At 40.9% G+C, this 18,868-nt stretch overlaps 1 pseudogene; it reads right to left on the reverse strand.

Moving 5' to 3' along the window:
• Nucleotides 1-9,849: 9,849 nt before the first annotated feature.
• Nucleotides 9,850-18,036, reverse strand: LOC110284473 (large ribosomal subunit protein uL11-like; annotated as a pseudogene).
• Nucleotides 18,037-18,868: the final 832 nt, after the last annotated feature.

Genomic DNA, 18,868 nt, shown 5'->3' on the forward strand with positions numbered 1-18,868 from the left:
ATGCAAATAGAAACAATAAAGAAATCACAACCCTGGAGATAGAAAACCTATGAAAGAGATCAGGAGTCATAGATGTCATCACCAACAGAATACAAGAGAAAGAAGACAGACTACCAAGTGCAGAGCATACCATAGAAAACATTGACACAACAGTCAAAAAATATGCAAAAAGCAAAAAGCTCCTAACCCCAAACATCCAGGAAATCCAGAATACAATGAGAAGACCAAACCTAAGGATAATACATATAGAAGAGAGCGGAAGATCCCCAACATAAAGGGCCAGGAAATATTTTCAATAAAATTATAGAAGAAAACTTTCCAAGCCTAAAGAAAGAGATACCCATGAACATAGAAGAAACCTACAGAACTCCAATAGATTGTATCAGAAAAGGAATTCCTCCCATCACATAATAGTCAAAACACCAAATGTACAAAACAAAGAAAGAATATTAAAAGCAGTAAGGGAAAAAGGTCAAGTAACATATAAAGGCAGAACTATCAGAATTACACTAGTCTTCTCACCAGAGACTATGAAAGCGAGAAGATCCTGAACAGATGTCATACACACCCTAAGAGAACATAAATGCCAGCCCAGAAGATAGCCACATAAACATAATTCCACCTCTAACAACAAAATAACAGGAAGCAACAATCACTCTTCCTTAATATCTCTTAATATCAATGGACTCAATTCCCTAATGAAAAGATATAGACTAACAGACTGGATACGTAAACAGGATCCAGCATTTGCTGCATACAGGAAATGCACCTCAGTGACAAAGATAGACACTACCTCAGAGTAAACGGCTGGAAAACAATTTTCCAAATAAATGGTTCCAAGAAACAAGCTGGAATAACCATTCTAATATGGAATAGAATCGACTTTCAACCAAAAGTTATCAAAAAGAACAAGGAGAGACACTTGATATTATCAATGGTAAAATCTACCAATATGGACCCTCAATTCTGAACAGCTATGCTCCAAATGCAAGGGTACCCACATTCATGAAAGAAACTTTGATAAAGCTCAAAGAACACATTGCAACCCACACAATAATAGTGGGAGACTTCAACATCCCACTCTCAGCAATGGACAGATTATGGAAACACAAACTAAACAGAGACACAGTGAAACTAACAGAAGTTATGTACCAAATGGATTTAACAGATATCTGTAGAACATTTCATCCTAAAACAAAAGAATGTACCTTCTTCTCAGTACCTCATGGTACCTTCTTCAAAACTGACCTTATAATCAGTCACAAAACAGGTCTCAATAGATATCAGAAGATTGAAATAATCCCATGAATCCTATCAGATCACCACAGACTAAGGCTGGTTTTCAATAGCAACAAAAACAACAGAAAGTCCACATACACATGGAAGCTGATCAATGTCCTACTCAATGGTAACTTTGGTCAAAGAAAAAATAAGAAAGAAATAAAAGACTTTAGAATTTAATGAAAATGAAGGCACAACATACCCAAACTTCTGGGACACAATGAACACAGTGGTAAGAGGAAAACTCATTGCTCTGAGTGCCTCCTAAAAGAAACTAGAGAGAGCATACACTAGCAGCTTGACAGTACACCTAAAAGCTCTAGAAAAAAAGGAAGCAAATTCACCCAAGAGGAGTAGACAGCAGGAAATAATCAAACTCAGGGGCAAAATCAACCAAGTGGAAACAAGAAGAACTATTCAAAGAATCAACCAAACAAGGAGCTGGTTCTTTGAGAAAATCAACAAGATAGATAAACCCTTAGCTAGACTAACCAGAGGGCACAGAGTCAGTATCCAAATTAACAAAATCAGAAATGAAAAAAGCAGTATAACAATGGAAACTGGGGAAAGTAAAAACATCATCAGATTGTACTACAAAAGCCTATATTCAACAAAACTGGAAAATCCGGATGAAATGGACAATTTTCTAGACAGATACCAAGTACAAAAGTTAAATGAGGATCAGATAAACCATCTAAATAGTCTCATAACCCCTAAAGAAATAGAAGCAGCCATTAAAAGTCTCCCAACCTAAACAAGCCTGGGAGGAGATGGGTTTAGTGCAGAATTCTATCTGACCTTCAAAGAGGACCTAATACTAATACTCTTCCAACTATTCCACAAAATAGAAACAGAAGGAACACTACCCAATTCATTCTATGAAGTCAGTTACGCTGCACATTCTCCCATGGAGATAGAACAGTTTCTGTCAGTAACTTTTCACAATTTCCTTTCATAGAGGACTTCATAAGATAATTTTCTACTTCTATTATGTTTAATGTTCCAAATAGATTTTAAAAACTGTTTGAGTGCATATTACTTTTAGCTTCAGAAGATATCATATTTTAGAGGCATTTAAGTATTATAAATTATTTTGATGACAAAATGTCAATATTGAGTTGTATATTTTAAAATAAATTTTATTAGTTTAATTTAAAAAAAGAAAAAAAGTGAAGAGTAAATTTTGCTATGATGTCAAGCATGCTGATAAATCAGGTTGTAGGTGTTGAGGGTACAGCTGTGCTAGCTTAGCATACCCAGGGTCTTGATTACATCTCAAGCCCAGCATGCCCACACACACACAGACACAGGCACAGGCATACAGACAGACAGACACACATAAATATAGATACACACAGACACGTGGACATGGACACATACACAAACATGTGGACATACATACACAGAGAGAAAGGGACTCACATACCAAAGACATAAAAAATTATTAGATAATTAAATAATGTCAGCAATATTGAAATTTGCCTAGATCTTATAGGATTATTTACATAATTTGTTATAAAAACGTAATAGATGTAAAAATTAGGGAAGTTGAGGATTTTTTTGTCTTTCTCTTTTTTGTGGTCATTGAGGATTTTTCTAAAAGAAAGATCAGATCTTTTTATTATTAGAGACAAGGTAGTGCAAAGCTGCAGTCTCAGCTACTCAGAAGACTGAAGCAGAAGGATCTCATGAGCCTGGGAATTAAAAACCAGTCTGAAACACAAATTTAGAGCCTTTAGTGCACACACACGGGCACACACACACACATACACACATTCATTCATACACACATACATACACATACATAATACACCCATTCATACATATATATACACATACATACATAAATACATTTTCATATACACATACACTCAAATATACATATATACATTCATAAACACACATATATACACATACACACTTACATAGTACACACATCATACATATATATATACATAAATGTGTACACACATTCATACACACATATACATATGCACTCTTACATACAAACACTCAAATACACATGCATACATGCATAAACACATATATACACCCATACACACATGCACACATGCACACATGTACATACACATATACAGACATGTACACACACACACACACACACACGCGCACACACAGAGGTCAGGAGGATTATTGGATCCCTTAGAGTTGAAATTATAGACAGCTGTGAGCCACTTGATGTAGGTGTTGAGATGTAAACTCTGGTCTTCACAACAGAGCAGAATTGAAAGAAATTGAGATTATGATATAATTACAATATTTCCCCCTCCCTTTTCTCCCTTCAAACCACCTTGTTCTCTTTCAAATTCATGACCTCTTTTCTCTTTTTCTTTAATTATTGTTTTGTGTGTGTGTGTGTGTGCATGCAAGAGCATTCCTAAGTACATAATACAACCTGCTCAATTTGTATAATGTTGCCTGTATGCTTCTGGTCAGGGTTAGCTAGTTGATATTGGATAAGTGTGTTGTGTGCTCTTCCAGAGACTGTTCCCCTGCTCTCAGCATTCCTGCTGGACTCTTGTTCAGAGTTGGGGCCTGTTGAGCTTTTTCCTATCTGCGCTAGGCTAGCATATTTATTGGTGTAGTCCTTGTTCAGTCATGTTTAGGCAGCCATGTTGGTGAGGTGTACTTTCTGACATTTCTAGGAAATGCCATGTCATAGCAAACTCCATATTTCTCTGTTTGTTTGTTTGTTTGTTTTCTTCTGCCCCCTCTTTCACAGTGGTCTCTGAGTCTTAGGTGCTAGAGTTGTAGCGTAGATGTATTAACTGGTACTCAGCTCCACAACTCTGCATTTTGATAAGCTGTGGTTTTCTGTAATAGTCTACAGAGTCTGTTGAAATGAAAACGTTCCTTGATTTGTGGTGAGAATCACACTTATCTCTGGGTATAAGGATCAATATCTAGAGTGCAGTTAGGGATTATGCTGGTAGTAAAGTTTAGGTTCTTGTCCAAGACTTCTCTAGCCCTAGTCTAGATTTTATAGTACTGGAAGATGCCATGCAAGCTTCCAAAAGAGCAACCTTCAGCCCTACCCATCCATGAGACCGATGAACCACAGCAAAACCCATATGCCACAATAGCTCTAAGGGTGAAGTAGTGGCACACATACCTCTGTGATAGCCTGCACCTCTCAAATTGGACCTAAGACCTGCTCAAAACAGAGAAATCATGCCTGGTGTTGGCTCTTTTCCTAGATAGTCTGTGTGGCTATCACACAACTTGTTGATCTAGTGTCAAACATGTAGGCTAGCATTGTCAGCCTAGACAGAAAGATTTCATTTAATTAAACATGTATTTATACACTGACTTAAACATATTAGAGTCATTTTAAGGCAGATAGGGATAGTATAACTCCTTATGACTTTTGGAGACATCTTTCCTGTTATTTTACCCTCTTTTGTTTTGTTTGTAGCTATCTTCCTACTCCTCCCTAATTAGATCTCCAACTATCCCTGTCTCCCCTTTCAGATGGCTTGTTCCCTTCGATTCCCCTTCTATCACCCCCTGTGCCCCTCCCCAACCCCCTTGCCATCCTCCCTCTTTACTTTCCTGGTTTCCAAGGTTGCTCCAGGTTATATCCTCACATTTGGAGATTTAGGGTTAGAGACCCCAGATAGGAGAGGGTATGCAGAGTCTGAGTGTTTTCTTTCTGGGTCTGGGTTACCTCATCCAACACAAATCTCTTCTAGTTCCATCCATTTATCTGGAAAGCTCATGATTTCACTTTTCTTTCCAGCTGAGTAGTAGTATTTCATTGTGAATGTGTCCAATTTCCTTACCCATTTGTTAGTCCAAAGACATTTAGGACATTGTGTCCATTTCCTACCTATTGTGGATAGAAAGACAATGAACAGGACTGAGCAGGTGTTTGTGGAGTAGGATAGCGAGTCCTTTGGGCACATGCCAGGGGTCACATAGCTGGATAGTTTGCGAATGCAGACTTGCTTTCTCTGCACACCCTCCTCCAGCATTTGTTTTTGGTTGTTTTCTTAATCTTTGCCATTCTAAGATGAAATTCGTTGCTTTGGTTTGCATTTTCCTAATTGCCAGGGATGATGAATATTTTTTGAGACATTTCTTAGTTTTTTTCTTCTTTTGAGAACTCTCTGTTCCAATTCCAAGACTGTTTTCTGAATGGGTCATTTTCTTTTTGACTATAACATATGTGTGTGTATATAATATATACTGTAATATATTATGTATAATACAAGAAGTTCCTTATATACTCCGTACATGATCTTCTGTCAGATGTATAGCAAGAGGCAAGCACTCTTAATTGCTGAGCCTTCTCTCCAGCCCATTAGACCCCATTTTATTTTTAAAAGGCCCCTCCTTTTTTTGGCCTGGGTTTTTATGACATCTAGTCTTCCTAACCACAGGGCAAGTTTGGCCCAAAGTTCCTAACCTTTGCCCCACCTTTGTTTGACTTAAGTCAAGAATTATCAGAATAAATCTCCCATCTCTTCCAGGGCCCTCTTAACTCTTCTTTTACTGGATTCTGGTTAAGGCTTGTCTATAGCTCAGTTACTCTGTTTCTTTTTTATAGGAAGCTCTACTAGGAGATCAAAGGCAACCTGAAGCAATTTAAGGGAGAGGAAGGAAGTGGGAGAGGCATCCCTGGCTCTCAGGAGGTGTGGTCTAGAATAGTGCATCTATCAGGCACGAATAGCTGACAGCTGTGTGTTTATGAGAGCTGGGGCAAAGCACTGCTTCCAAGTGTGGGAAGTGGGACTCGTGAACTCCCTGTCCGAAACACAGGGCTTCAGCCACATCCATGTCAGCAGATCCCAATGTGGAATGAGCCTCAGGGTCACCTGGGTCCCTTTGATTATATATTTCTATAGTCACATTTTCAGCACAGGATATAGAAACCAGGGCTTTGAACAGAGCAAGTGCTGTTCCACTGAGCCATATCCTGTGCCTGCATTCATTTTGCACAGGGTAGATGCACCAGTCCTACTTCAGCATTTAGTGGGTCCCTAGTACGTTTTAAACCTTCACATCTCAAAGGCCTAACAGGTGTCCTGAGGCTCAGAGAGTACTCAAATAGTCTGTGTCCTAATGCTAGCATCTCCTTAATTTGCACCCCTCCCCCCATGAATATAATTGTACTTTTCAAAGGGCCTCAAAACAAATTGGTTGCTCTCAACTTTAGCCAATGGTGATGAACAAAGGGAAAATCTACAAAAATAAGAAAGCCTCAGAAGTAAGAGTACCTAAGCTAAAATTATTTTGGAGACAGTTTTTGCTTTTTGTATAACTTTCAGAGTGCCTTTGGACAACACACACACACACACACACACTGACTCAAGGAGATGGATAAACAGGAAAGAGAAGGCTCCCTTTTATTGCTTGGAGGTTTAAGGGAAAAATTTTAAAGACATATTTTGAGACTTTCTTTTTCCCTTTTAAAACCATGCAAGGTTATTTTTAGGAGGGTGGGTGGCTGGAATGGGGGGATGAGGAGCATGACATCATCATGCTATTTGGGGAACACTTAGGGATGATGCCAGGTTGGGATGGTTTAAGTTTGATTCTGTGTATTTAGGAGCTGAATGGAGTCCCCCCCCCCTTTTTTTTCAAGCTCTTCATTGGAGATGGGAAGGATAATATTTATTCAAAGCTAATTTGTAAACTTCATCTTCATTTGAAGTTGCTGTAGTCTAAACTGCTATCCTGTGCTAGAAGGTGGCAAGTCACAAGACAGTTTTTCCAGGCAGATTCCAGGAGCTGAACTCTGCAGGCAGCTTCCCAGAGACCTGTAGGCTCCTCCCAGGCCCCTGCCCTTATCTTAGGTCAACCAGCAGGGCACTTCCACAGCAAATCCTGAACCTGCACATTGTTGCTGCTGATAAGGGCACTTTGGACAGGGAGACAGGGTGGTGTGTGGCTCTTGTCCTTAGACTGCATAGTGGACACTCACTCTGTCTTTGAGAGGTTGGTTGCCTGCAAAGCAGTGCATCACTTCTAGAGAACAATGTGTCTCTTAAATGCCTAGTTTCCACTCCAATCTTGGAGACAAATGAATACTTTTTTGTCTGTGTTGCAGAAGACTCCAGATCAGCCACACTTTTTTCCCCCAAGTTTGTACTGTGGAAAGTAACATTTTACTCTGTGTTTGCAACCTATTTATGGGTCTCTGATAGATGGCTAGCTTTTGGCAGGCTAGAGATAAGCCTGGGTCAAGAAAACAGCTTGATCTTGTCTCCTCAAGACTAGCTCCTCCTGCCTATCAGTTATCTCCTCCCCTGTTATCTTCAAACACTCCCACCAAGCCGAGCTTGCCAAGAGGAGTAAAATTGGCAGGGATCTGGCCCTGTTTTATGACAGTCACTTCCCTCCTTCTACCCACAGCCCCCAACCTCATCTTTATTACCACACAGGATTCCTCTGCAAGCTCATGGGGGTGGGGATATCACAGACTCTGTTCCCCTTTCAGTGAAGGGTCTCTGAGAGGTTTCTAATCAGCTCACTGTCAGCCTGCTTCCTCTGATCAGCTTAAACAGGTCCACTTGAAGTTCAAGACTGCCAAGCCCCATGCTGAGATTGAAAGTGGGGTGCACGTGGGAAGTCTGGCAGTCTAGAAGCTTTCCCATAGCTTCGACCTTAGCCTGCACAACCAGCTCTTTCTACTTGAGTAAATTAGTGCTCCCACTACCTGGAGGAATTTCTATTCTACAGGAGAAGTTTTTGTTTTGTTTGTTTTAGCTCCTTCTCTTTTCAAGTCCCCCTCTCTGCTAAAATGAACACAGAACTTGACTGCTTTCTCTTTCAGCCAGCCTGGCCTCTGAGGCTGAACCTCACTGTGTCCGGTTCCAACATCTCAGTCCAAATGAGCCTTTGAAGCACTCATGGATACATTTCCAACTCTATCTTTTTTTAAAAAGCAGGATATGTTATCTCTGGCCCATGCAGACTGTGAGGACAGGAAGTCTCTGTGTGGTGGCTCTGGGGGTCTTTTTGTAACTGTTATTTTCCTGTTCTGTCTCCAAAAAGGAAGGCTTTTGTTAATCATTAGCCATAGACAAGAGTGTGTCCATTTTAGCAAAATTAATAAGAGATAGCATTTTTCTTCCGTCTAAATGGCCCCGTCAGTAATTAACATCGCTTCTCATTATTCAACTTGAAAGCTTTTCCAGGCTCCCTGTGACCTTGCCTGGCTTTGTTAAACTGTGGCCTCCAGCCTGGGAGAGAGACCTAAATGCAGGAAAAGCACTTCAGGCGCCAGCTCCCCAGATGCTTCAGAAATCAGCTGACAAATATTTATTGAGTGCCTACTGTGTGGGGTTGCTGAAACAGACAGTAGGTCCTGATGGGAGGGACTTTAGGAGAGATGATAAAAAGGGGTTTGTTTAAAAGAGCAATCAAGATAACAGAGAACTATGGTGACTGCAGGACAAGGGCCACTCGTGGCATGGGGAGCAGGGCTGAGAGTGATCCAAGGCAAAACCAAGGAAATCTTACAGGAGGAAACTTTTGGGGAAGCACTCTTGATGGCATTCAGAGCACAAAGAAGACACGAAGATGCAGCTAAGTTCTCACTCCAAGAAAGGGGAAGGGCATGCTCAAGGTCAGATTTTTCCTTTCTTTAACGAGCTACTTACATCCACACCTGGCCTAGTGAGGACTTAGCTGTGGACAGTTTTTAAATGGAATAGATTCTAGTTTACCCAGATTCTCACAAAAGTGCAAAAAAAAAAAAAAATGTTTTCCTGCTGTTTCCCTCCCCCATCCAAAATCAAGTTAGTACCCAGGAGGCTATTTGGTCACAGAAGTAGAAATGTCACTTGGGGGCTAGATAAGTTAGATTCCATATTTTACATGTTATTAACCCCAAACTTCATGTTTTAAATAGCTGCCAGCAAAATCTGATCTACATAGGAGCAAGGGAGGGAGGGAGGGAGGAAAGAAGGGAGAGGGAGAGGGAGAGGGAGAGGGAGAGGGAGAGGGAGAGGGAGAGGGAGAGGGAGAGGGAGAGGGCAGGATGGTAGGGCCTATGAAGATTTTAATGGTTTGTACAAGAACAAGGGCCTCCTCTTCCCATCCTCCCCATTTGATATCCCCCCTCCTTTTCATTCCTCCTCCACTCTGTCTCCTCTCTGTGTTTCTCGCTGGTGCTAAGGACTGAAGTTCCATGAGCCAGAGAAACAAGGGCTCCGCCCCAGTTACATTCCTGGGTTCTACTTTCTGCATATGTGTGAACATGCATGATACCTATCTGGAGGACTGAGGACAACTGGTGGAAGTTGGGTTTTCTCCTTCCAACATGTGAGGAGTTCTGGGGACCCAACTCAGCTCCTCAAGCCTTTGTCCATTGAGCCAGCTAGGTGGCCTCACTTCTCTCCTCCTCCTCCTCCTCCTCCTCCTCCTCCTCCTCCTCCTCCTCCCCCTTCCCTCCCCCTCCCTCTTCTCCTTCTTCTCCTTCTCTTTCTCTTTCCTTCCTATTCCTCTTCCTCTTCCTCTTCTCTTTCTCTCTCTCCTCTCTCTCTCTCTCTTTTTTTGGTTATCAGATATTCTTTTATTGAAATATTTTCTTGTTGCTTCTTAACTAGCTGGACAGTCCACTGTACTACTGTTGATGTCATCTATGATGTCATGAGGGTGGTGGCCATCCACATTTCAGCCCATAGACTGTGCGGTACCCAGGATCTCCTTGATAGTTCCAGAAAGTTCTCTAAAAGGCTGGTGTCTCATCTGCCGGGCAATGTTGACAGTCTCATCAAATGTAATGTTCCCACTGTGTTTAATGTTCTTCCACTTCTTCCTGTCTCTTGGTGACTCTTTGAGGGCTTTGATGATCAGGGCAGAGGCAGAGGGCACCACCTCAGTCTGGGCCTGTCTGTTCTGGGTGGTCAGTTTCACTGTAATTCTGAAACCTTTTCAGTCACCGGTAGCCTTGGCAATGTCATCACCAACTTTCTTTGGCGAGAGACCCAGAGGACCAATCTTAGGGGCCAAGGCGGATGTGGAGCTGACCTTCCCTCCGGTGCACCTCAAATACATGACCTTGATCTCATTGGGGTTGAACTTGGGCGGCATGGTGGAGGCAGCTGGTATAGAATGAACCCGGATTCTGGACACCTGAAAGTTGCACCGTAGTCTCCTCCAACACAAAAGCTGAAAAGGTCCTCTCTCCTTTTTGAAAATCCTTTGTTATTTTCATAATCTCTGATGTCAAAATCTAAAGACCTTCACAGAAGAGCAGTCAGTGTTTTGATCTTTATCTACTTTTGCTTTATTACAATACTGTGATTATTTTACAACTACTGAGTAAAATGGCTCAAATTGTGATGCAGTGGTCTGCAGATGAGAAAGAGACATGGTTTGTACCTTTCTCCAATCCTGCACTCAGAGGGATTGCAACAATAAGGCAAAGCTGGATGGCTGGATGGAAAGGGAAACAAAAATTCAGAGAGAAATATGAAATTTGGAGTCTGACTGTTTGGGTTAAAATAACCCCCTAATTTCTTTAGTGTGTGCTTTCTGTGTTATGCACCCTTTACAGTGTGAACAGCAGCTACCTCAGAAGTCACCCTTCCTCCAACCTAAAAGGCATTATTTTTCAGATGTATGAGTCATTTAAAATTGTGAGGCAGAAACATAAACAGAATGAGGAAAGTTGTTTGACACCAGCCCGCTACTTTTGAACTTGAGCTCCTGTGGGCTCTGAGAGAAGCCTTTCTTTTTTTGTCATATACACAGTTGGGAGAATTTAAAAAATAAATTAGAAAAGATGCTTTAGTTTCATCATGGAAAAAGGTTTGTGGCTAGATGAGAACCTGGCTGTCTGCTGACAAGCAAGGGAGCCGTGGGGATAAAGCAGGGGCCAGGCGTCAGTCAGGGCTGCACTGAAGCTGGGCAGAAGGGAGAGGGCAGACCTGTTAGATCCTGTCCTTGTCCTCGGGAGTGCTATTGATTTGAATGAATAAATATGTTCTCTTACTTTCTTATGCAGTACACATTTGTTTGTTGAGACATGATCTTACTATGTAGCCCAGGTTGGCTTCAAACTCAAGACAATCCTCCGGCTTCATGAAGCCTCCTGAGTCCTGGAATTTCAGGCATGAACTGGCAAGAAGTGCAAATTTGAAACGTTAAGCAAAGTACAAACTAAGGCGGCAGGGAGAGAAACTGGAATGTGAGTGGTGGGTTAATGCACACAAAAGTCTCTCTCTCTCTCTCTCTCTCTCTCTCTCCAGACTCTCCTTGTGTATTCCCATCTGCGATTAAACCCCCAGTTCTCCTGTCTCAGGGTGTTAGAACTACAGGAGCATGCCACTGTATCTAGCTCACATTTCTGTTCCCTGGGATGAAAATCACATAATCACCTTGAGAGAGAAGGTCTTCTTTCCTGACACTTGATAGTAAAGGATTCTTCCATGTGTCTTCAGAGGACTCTAGAAATGTGCCCAAACACTTACTGCTGGGTACAATTTACAGGAACCCATTGGTTTGGAGAGAGCACCTAATACAGTAGAACAGATCAAAATAGTGCCAAGGAACCCTGCTGCCAACAAGAATAAACTGTTTCTTCCCGGAAATGAGACAAAGGGAGAGGGAGAGTGAGCAGGAGAGCAGGAGGTTTCCCCCTTCCGACCCCACCCCCCCTTCTAGAGCAACAGGAAGTCCTGTTTTTCTTGGCTCCTTTGTGAGCTTTGTGTTACTGTAGCAAAATAACAGAGATGACCAATATGAAAAGGAGCAGCTTATTTGACTCCCACTCTTTCAGGCTGTGGCTGGCTGACACATTGCCTGCATACTGGCCATACACTCATTCGGATTTATGGAGTGAAACATCACTTGAGTTTAACATTGTAAATAAAAGGCAATTAAAGATCTTCAAATTAAATTTATTGTCATTTTATCTTCTGATAGCTTTGCTGAGACCTCAGGAAGATGGCAGAAGTAGGGTGCTTCTTGACTGACTTCTCCTTTGCACTGGAAGAGTTTGACCACATGCTCTCTCAGTACATGCATACTTCAAGACACTGGTGGACAGCTAGTCTTGTGCTAGTGGCCCAATTCCCTGGCCAGCCCCTCCCTCACAAAAGTAAGGGCCCCTCTTGGGCCCCAGAAACATACTTAGAAAAGCTGTGAGCTCATTGAAATTAATATAAAATTGCAACCAGTACTGTATAGAACCTTCTACACGGTAGAAAACAGAACAGCATTGCTATTTGGGAAGTGAGTTTAGTGAGATCCAGGTCAGTCTGGACTGCAGAGCAAGCCCTTGTCAAAACCCAAGCAAACATGAAAAACAAAACAACGTTTAAAAAAGCAAGCAAACAACAACAAAAAACCCAAACCAAAACAACAACAACAACGAAAAAAAAAGCAGTATATTCAAGTCAAGAGTGGTAATGCTCAGTCCCAGGCCCAGTTCCAGCTGCTGTGAAGGCTACGGCCTGAGAATTGCAGGAGCCCAGGAGTTTAAAGCCATCCTGGGCTTAATGAAACTTCATCTCAAGGAAAACAGAAATGCATTTTTAGGAGGTATAAATCAGGCCTATCTGGGAATGCACACCAGGGTCCAGAAGCTGTTACATTTAAAACCTTTCATATCTTCCTCTTGTGTTTGTTTTGAGGTAGGATCTCTCTGCTGTAGCACAAGCCATCATAGAAATTTCCCTCTTCTTGTCTCAACCTTTCAGCACTGGGGTTATAAAGGTGCATATGAAATAGCCTTGCTAGAGTTGGAAAAACTTGCCCTGAATGACAGCTAACACAGAGACAGCACAGCTTGTCAAAGGGTAGACAGCATGCCTGTAGAATGCCCAGCTACAAATTGTACATCTGTTATCACAAGCCTTTCCCCAAGAGCAGAAAGATTTGAAGGAGGACAGGAACAAACTGAAGACACTCTAGAACATATGTGTGGTGCTCCTAAGGAGCAGAAGGAGCAGCAAATGGGGTCTTCACCTGCAGCCATTTACAACTGGCCTTTCAGCTGCAGACTCCCATCCTCCCCTGGTCTGCACCACTGAGGTAATTGCATTGACAGGTCAGGCAGAAAAAGGGTTGTCCTAACTCAGCCTGGACAATCAGCTCCTTTATGAAAGCAGGCCTGTTGGATTTCATTTTTCCCCAAAGGTTATAAGCAATGTCTTTAAAGACAGTCAGAAAGTTGCATTTGGTGGTGACCTGTAAATCAGTATCTGACAACTGCTCTCCCCAGCATGTGTAATGAGACACATTTGTAGGCCTCTTGGGGATCTTTGTTTAAATGACCTTTTGTTTTCCTGTTGACCTGTACTCTTCACACTGTATATCAGAACTCAGAGGCCTTTCTTCCTTCTCTCTACCTTTTAGGAGACTCATTTACACTTCATTGATTCCATGAGACTCTAGCTTCTGGGTCCTAAGTGGAAGAAAGAGTTTAGTGTCCAAAATATGGCTCCCGAAAACGAGAGTGCCTAAAAAACTCTCTCATCTCTTCTGTTTCTTGCACAATTTACATAAGGTTATTTAGCATCAAAGAATTAGCAAATCTAATATCCAATAAAGACACGTTTGTTTAGTTTCCTATAAAAATGTTCACAATCCTTTCAACTGAATTTTTAAGTATTTTATAATAACATTAATAATATAAAATAATATTTTATGTATGAGTATGCTATCTGCATGTACACCTACATGCAAGGTAAGGGCATCAAAAATCATTATAGATGGTTGTGAGCCACCATGTCATTGCTGGGAATTGAACTCAGGGCCTCTGGAAGAGCAGCCACTGCTCTTAACCTCTGAGCCATCTTTTGATCCCTCAACTGAATTTTTTTTTTTTTTTTTTGGTTTTTCTACTGAATTTTTAAATCGGTATATTTGCTAGAGTTGGGGTGTCTGTGCTGTGTATGCACACATGTGCAATAGGGAATTTTTCTCTTAATATATTTAAATGCCTGTTAGAGTTTTAGGGGTTTATGTGTTATAGTATGACACCCATTACATACCACAAAGTTGTTGGCATTGCCTTACAACAAACCCTACACAACAGAGTCTCTTACTGCTTGTTTATCTGAAATTATTGCATTCTGTATGCTTCTTATGGGCTAGCCAATTAAGAGTTTTCAACTAGCCTCACTCCTATCAAAGAGTGAGTAGGAGACCTAGTCAGACCAGGCAAACTCCTTTTTAGAGACTGATATGTTGAAAAAGAGTGATCTCCCCCAAAGAGATAAAATCCCAGAGCTAGGGATCGTTTTTTTTTCTTACAATGTGGTAGAAACTACCAGAGAATAAAATCATCAACACACAGGATCAAAGGTGATGAAAGATAGGATGCATGTATGGTTATACAGATGTATGCATGCATGCATGGATAGATGAATGAATGGATGGGTAGATGGACAGATGGATGAATAGGTGGATAAATCAGTAGATGCATGCATGGAAACATGGAAGGATGGATGGGTAAGTGATGAATGTGTGTGAATATATATATTTGTAGGATATATATTATATATGTATATATATAACACATATATAACACACATACACACATAATTATATATGCTTGGATGTTGGGTGGCTTGATAGACAGACAGATGAGTGGGTAAGTCAAAAGACAACTGATTTCACAAGCTTGGAGCCAATTGGACTTGGATACCCATTTCTCTGACTTTCCAATTTAAAGAAACACTCATTACCTTTTATGCCTAAGTTAGTTTGCTGCAGATTTCTGATCATATCAAAGTACACATCGTGGAAGAATAGTAGTTTGGATATAACTGTATGTTCTATGGCTGAAGAGTGCAGCGATTTATTTATTTATTCATTCATTTATTTTTGTCAACGTAGTACAAACTAGGGTCATTTGGGAAGAGGGAAAGTCAAATGAGAAAGTGCCTCTGTCAGTTTGGCCTGTAGGCAGGGTCATGAAGCATTTTATTGATTACGAACTGATGCAGAGAGTCCAGTCTCCTGTGGGTTATCTCACATCTGGACAAGTGGTTCTTAGTTGTTTAAAAGCAAGCTGAGAAAGCCAGGCAGAGTTAGCCAAACAAGCAGCATTTCTCCATGGCTTCTGTATCAGTTCCTGCTTCGAGGTTCCTACCTTGAGTTCCTGCTCTGGCTCCTTTAGTAATGGACAACTAACAGGAATCTGAAGTAAACCCTTCCCTTCTCAAGTTGCTTTTGGAACCGGGATGGCAAAGCCAGTTTCCACAAAACAGGAAGAGCCTATAAGAAAAGGATCCCATTATCTTGTATTCTAGACTCTATTCCAGCAGAGAGATGAGATCCAAGAAAGAGAAATCCAAAGAAAGAAAACTTTTAAAACAAAAAGGCTTTATTGGTAAGTTGTACAAGGATAATTGAGAACTTTATTTAAGAAGCAGGGCTGGATCCTTGAGGATAAGGACTGAGACTGGAGAGTTGGGATGCAGAGCACCTCTCTAAGGTCCTTTCAGCTTTCATCTCAAGTAGAAGCAAGTTCCTTTGACCCATGGTTATGAACAAGAATACACTTGTAGGGTTTTTCCTTTTTTTTTTTAACATTATATTTTTTATTAGATATTTTCCTTATTTACATTTCAAATGTTATCCCCTTTCCTGGTTTTCCCTTTAAAAAAAACCCTCTCTCATTCCCCCAACCCCTGCTACTATGAGGGTGTCACCTCCACCCACCCAACAACTCCTTCTTCCACTGTCCTGACATTCGAATACACTGGGGCATTGAGCCGTCACAGGACCAAGGTCCTCTCCTCCTGTTGATGTCCCACAAGGCCATTCTCTGCTACATATGTGGCTGGAGCCATGGGTCCCTCCATGTGTACTCTTAGGTTGGTGGTTTAGTCTGTGGGAGCTCTGGGGGTGGTGATGGAGGTGGTCTGGTTGGTCGATATTGTTGTTCCTCCTATGGGGCTGCAAACCCCTTCAGCTGCTTCAGTGCTTTCTCTAACGCCTCCTTTGGGGACCTCATGCTCAGTCCAATGGTTGACTTCAAGTATCCTCTGTATTTGTCAGGCTTGGACAGAGGCTCTCAGAAGACAAATATATCAGAATCCTGTCAGCAAGCATTTCTTGGCATCCAAAATAGTGTCTGGTTTTAGTAACAGTGTATGGGATGGATCACCAGTCCTGGGGCAGTCTCTGGATGGCCTTTCCTTCAGTCTCTGCTCCACACTTTGTGTCTGTATCACCTCCCATGGGTATTTTGTTCCCCCTTCTAAGACATATAGAAGTATCCACACTTTCATCTTCCTTCTTCTTGAGCTTCAAGTGGTCTGTGAATTGTATCTTGGGTATTTGGAGCTTTTGGCTAATATCCACTTATCAGTGAATGTATACCATTGTTCTCTTTTGTGACTGAGTTAGCCCACTCAAGATGATATTTTCTAGTTCCATCCATTTGCCTAAGAATTTCATGAAGTCATGGTTTTTAATAGCTGAGTAGTACTCCATTGTGTAAATGTACCATGTTTTCTGTATCCATTCCTCTACTGAAGAGCATCTGGTTTCTTTCCAGATTCTGGCTATTATAAATCAGGTTGCTATGAACATAATGGAGCATGTGTCCTTGTTATATGTTGGAGAATCTTTTGGGTATATGCCCAGGAGTGGTAGAGCTGAGTCCTTAGGAAGTACTATGCCCAATTTTCTGAGGAACCACCATACTGATTCCCAGAGTGGTTGTACCAGCTTGCAAATCCCACCAGCAAGGGAGGAGTGTTCCTTTTTCTACTTATCCTCTCCAACATCTGCTGTCACCGAGTGTTTGCTCTTAGCCATTCTGACTGGTGTGAGGTAGAATCTCAGGGTTGTTTTGATTTGCACTTCCCTGATGATTAATGATGTTGAACATTTCTTTAGGTGCTTCTCAGCCATTCGGTATTCCTCAGTTGAGAATTCTTTGTTTAGCTCTGTACCCCATTTTTAATAGGGTTATTTGGTTCTCTGGAGTCTAACTTCTTTGTATATATTGGATATTAGCTCTCTACCGGATGTAGAGTTGGTAAAGATCTTTTCCCAATCTGTTGGTTGCCGTTTTGTCCTATTGACAGTGTCCTTTGTCTTACAGAATCTTTGAAATTTTATGAGGTCCCATTTGGCAATTCTTGATCTTAGAGAATAAGGCATTGATATTCTGTTCAGGAAAATTTTCCCCTGTGTCCAAGACTCTTCCCCACTTTCTCTTCTCTTAATTTCAGTGTATCTGGTTTTATGTGGAGGTCCTTGATCCACTTGGACTTGAGATTTGTACAAGGTGATAAGAATGGACTCATTTGCATTCTTCTATGTGCTGACTGCCAGTTGAACCAGCACCATTTGTTGAAAATGCTGTCTTTTTTCCACTGGATGGTTTTAGCTCTTTTGTCAAAGATCAAGTGACCATAGGTGTGTAAGTTCATTTTTGGGTCTTCAATTCTGTTGCATTGATCTACCTGCCTTTTTTTTTTTTTATCACTATTGCTCTGTACAATTTTTGAGGTCAGGGATGATGATTCTACAGAAGTTCTTTTATTGTTGTGAATAGTTTTCACTATACTGGGTTTTTTTGTTATTCCACGTGAATTTGTAAATTGCTCTTTCTAACTCTATAAAGAGTTGAGTTGGAATTTTGATAGGGATTGCACTGAATCTGCAGATTGCTTTCAGCAAGATGGCCATTTTTACTATAATCCTGCCAATCTACAAGCTTAGGAGATCTTTCCATCTTCTGAGATCTTTGATTTCTTTCTTCAGAGACTTGACATTATAGTCATACAGATCATTCACTTGCTTGGTTAGAGTCATATCAAGGTATTTTATATTATTTGTGACTATTGTGAAGGGTGTTATTTTGCTAATTTCTTTCTCAGCCTGTTTATCCTCTGAGTAGAGGAAGGCCAGTGATTTATTTGAGTTAATTTTATATTCAGCGGCTGTGCTGAAGTTGTTTATCAGGTTTAGGAGTTCTCTGGTGGAATATTTGGGGGTCACCTAAGTATAATCTCAGACCATCTGTAAACAGTGATATTTTGACTTCTTCTTTTCCAATTTGTATCCCTTTGACCTGCTTTTGTTGTCTAATTGCTCTGGCTAGGACTTCAAGTACTATACTGAATAGGTAGGGAGAGAGTGGACAGCTTTGTCTAGTCCCTGATTTTAGTGGGATTGCTTCAAGTTTCTCTCCATTTAGTTCGATATTGGCTACTGGTTTGCCATATATTGCTTTTACTATGCTTAGTTATGGGCCTTGAATTCCTGATATTTCCAAGACTTTTATCATGAATGGGTGTTGTATTTTGTTAAATGCTTTCTCAGCATCTAATGAAATGATCATGTGGTTTTTTTCTTTGAGTTTGTTTATATAGTGGATTATGTTGATGGATTTCTGCATATTGAACCATCCCCACATTCTTGGGATAAAGCCTACTGGATCATTATGCATGATCATTTTGACTTGTTCTTGGATTCCATTTGTGAGAATTTTATTGCATATTTTTGCATCAATATTCAAAAGTGAAATTGGCCTGAAGTTTTCTTTCTTTGTTGGGTCTTTGTGAGGTTTAGGTATAAGTGTAACTGTGACTTCATAGAATGAATTGGGTAGTGTTCCTTCTGTTTCAATTTTTGTGACCTTGTT

This window comes from Mus caroli, unplaced genomic scaffold (genome assembly GCF_978045245.1).
Source record: "Mus caroli unplaced genomic scaffold, Mus_caroli_1 scaffold_19, whole genome shotgun sequence".
NCBI classification, from domain to species: Eukaryota; Metazoa; Chordata; class Mammalia; order Rodentia; family Muridae; genus Mus; species Mus caroli.